At 30.7% G+C, this 3,253-nt stretch overlaps 1 long non-coding RNA gene across 1 annotated transcript; it reads left to right on the top strand.

Moving 5' to 3' along the window:
• Positions 1 to 871: 871 nt before the first annotated feature.
• LOC114392099 lies at positions 872 to 2,715 on the top strand. Its single transcript, XR_003662247.1, has 2 exons — positions 872 to 1,019; positions 2,499 to 2,715. It is a non-coding gene; the product is annotated as an uncharacterized LOC114392099 (long non-coding RNA).
• Positions 2,716 to 3,253: the final 538 nt, after the last annotated feature.

The raw sequence follows: 3,253 nt of genomic DNA, 5'->3' as shown, positions 1-3,253 counted from the left end.
GTGCACGTAATCCAAAGTTCCAAACTATATCCAAAAAAAAGTTCATCGAGTTGTACAAATAGAATGCCACAAAATAGAAATCTTATGTTGTAATTGCAAACATCATACTCAATATACAAAATGCACACACATAGTGTACTACTACAAGAGGCAATTAGATAACAAAAGTATAAAGGCATAGTATAAACCCAATGTTAAATTCTCAATGTCATTAACTCGAGTTAGATGTCATTTAGCTCCTAGTCTTGATTCCCATGATCTTTCGTGCGCGTTGCAAAGACAAAAACACAACAAGTCATTAACATGCTACATAGAACATAACTATAACCCCACTTTTACACCTAAGTTCCAGGCCAAGAAAATTCATCATTATGATAAAGCAGTAAAGTTCACATACTTTTGGACTTTTATTTAGGACTTTCAAATTCAAAGCTAAAGAACACATACTTTTGATCTCTAAACAATAAGAAACATTCAAAGGAGAAAAGAGTGAGGCTAACCAATCTTTCCTAACTTCAATGATTTGACGGTCAAAATATTTCTTCCAATTGCAATTAGGGAAGTACTACAAAAATTAATTTAAATCCAAATGACATACAATTTATGGATCTTAGAAATAATATATATATATATATATATATATATATATATATATATATATATATATATATATATATATATATATATATATTATGGTAACTTTTATATTTAATGGATTAAAGGATACTCTTAGGCATTATTAATAATATTTATCTTACGACAGGAATTGATTAGAATTGGATAATAGGATCTAGATGGGGAGCCAAGGCCCAAGGAGGGCTAAGGCCCACTAAGCCCACACACACAAAATTTTTAAATAGAAAAGAGATGGGAGAGTTAGAGAGAGAAAGAGAAAATACAGAAAGAAAGTTAAAGAGAAAGAAGAGAAAGAGGAAAAAAGGAGAAACAAGAGAAGAAAAGGAAGAGGGACAAGGAGATTCGAAGACCTAGTGCCCAAAGCCATCTCAGTGTTCCCGAAGGTGAGTGCCTCTCCCTTTGTCCATCATTTTCCCTTTGAATTGTTATTTTTTCCTTTTTCCCCTTTGAACCTTAAGCTAGGAGATATTGGGATTTTGATGATTATGCAAGATTGACGACATTTGTGAGTAAATTAATTGGTTAGAAAGCATAATGGATCATTAGTGATGTATTTATTGTGAGTTTGGATACTTGGGTAGGCATGGATGTGGTCAAAAGCTTGGATTTGCAAAGATATTTTGTTGCAGAATTCACAATTTTAGCTAAAGTAGAATTTTTAGCTTAAGCTAATTTTCGATGAAATGGGATCGGCATGAATTTAGCTTAAGCTAAATTCTTGGATAAGATAAATTTATGCATAATGTTTTACTTACCCTTAATACTTTTTTAGAGTTTCCAAACCAATTCCTAGTATTGTACATATAAATTATTTTATGGGTTTTCATGTGTTTGGTGTCATGTGATGTTAATCGTAGTGCTAAGAATAAGTTGAAAAATGAAAGTAATATGTTAATAAGTTAATCAAGTAAAATTAAAGCTTGGACGCAACCTCTTTAGTAGGTAGGTAGGATCATCTAATATTTCCTACCCTAAAGGTGCAGTGTAGCTCCTCAGGCTAGAGGATAATACGGGCCATGTTCATATTAGTTAAAAGACTAGACACAACCTTTTTCAAAGGTAGGCGGGGTCACATCTGTAACTTTCTACCCTATAAATGTGTGGTGTAGCTCTTAGGCTGGAAAAAGATAATATAAGTCATGGCATATAAGTGAGAAGGACGTCTTTCCATATTGAGCTCAATATTACGCCTGTAGGACAGATGAACATAGGAATGGTTAAAGATTAATTCATAAGAATAATGTTAATATTACATTAATAATGTAGTAAATGTTAAGTATGACTTTATGTTAATGTTGCATGTGTGTATGTTCTTTATGATAAGGCATAAGTGGAGTCATATATATGAGTGATGTGAGGTAAACATATACCTTAGATGAGGACATATATATGTTGAGTACTACCCTTAAGGGTATGAAAGAGGCTTATATCTGATAGTAAAGTTATGTATCTACCTAAATAGTTTGCTAAATGTGATGCCTCATGGTGAGGTGATGTAAGCCTAAGTTGGGCAAGTCAATAAGAGGAAAAGACTACACATGTTCTCATCTAGTGTTATAAGAGAGTAAAAGGCTAGAGAGAGATCTAGAATTAGAGTGTGGTCTAAGTGCCTTAGAACACTAGTGGCCTTAATCAAGATTGGTCAATGTGATTAACTCTTAGTTCCTGAGCAAAGGGTTAAAATTTGACCTAACTAGATGATATATGATGATAAAATGAATTTGCAGTTGTGATTATGAGAGCCATAAAAAGAAAGAGGCCTTGAAAGTTGAGATAAGGATCTTTAGAGTAGAGAATCAACCTATAGTCCTTAAACACTCACTAAGACATATCTCATCCTTTTAGTTTTCATGTTTTTATAGGTTAGCATGTGGATGCCTTGTGGGAGCCGCTTCAAGCACAAAGCTGTATGCCAAGAGTAAGATGCTTTTAGTGTAACTCGGTTAATTCCCAATATTTGGGAATTTAATTTATGTTTTATGTATCTTTTGTATGTTTTGTATGACACCTATTGTTAAGAGCTTTGTACTGTTTTTGTTATGTATTATAAGTTTAAGTTTTTAGTTTTCATATAGTTAACTTCGATGCTCTTATTTACTAAATTCTTGTAATTTGGTTATAGGAGTCAAAAGATAATATCCTCTATGATGTTAAAGTCGTCATAAATTATTTAATTCGTTCAAAAATATAATTTATGTCGATTTTAAGCAAAAAAACAAATAATAATATAATATTAATTAAACAAATGTCACATCATCATTTAATGACTAAAATAGATTTAAAAAAATATTAAAATTTATGTTGGAAAAAAAGTTGAGAAATATTGGTCGATCTTGAAAAATTTACAAATCACAATAATGAAAAACATAATTTATCTTAAAAGATAATTTTATATGACAACAACATATAATTAAAATTTAAATTAATTTCACATCAATATCTTTTACTCTCTTCTAGAATTTAATATAATGTATATTTAAGATTTAAATTCAAAATTATTGGTTAAACAAAAACAAATCTAATAGTTTCGACATGAATCTAGATGTTATTATCCATTTACTTTTAAAATCATTCTTGTATGAAACAACTGCATATTCGGACCCGCCTCAAAAGCAAG

The sequence above is a fragment of the Glycine soja genome, chromosome 17 (assembly GCF_004193775.1).
Source record: "Glycine soja cultivar W05 chromosome 17, ASM419377v2, whole genome shotgun sequence".
Classification (NCBI taxonomy): Eukaryota; Viridiplantae; Streptophyta; class Magnoliopsida; order Fabales; family Fabaceae; genus Glycine; species Glycine soja.
This window is presented reverse-complemented; position numbering and strand designations above follow the sequence as displayed.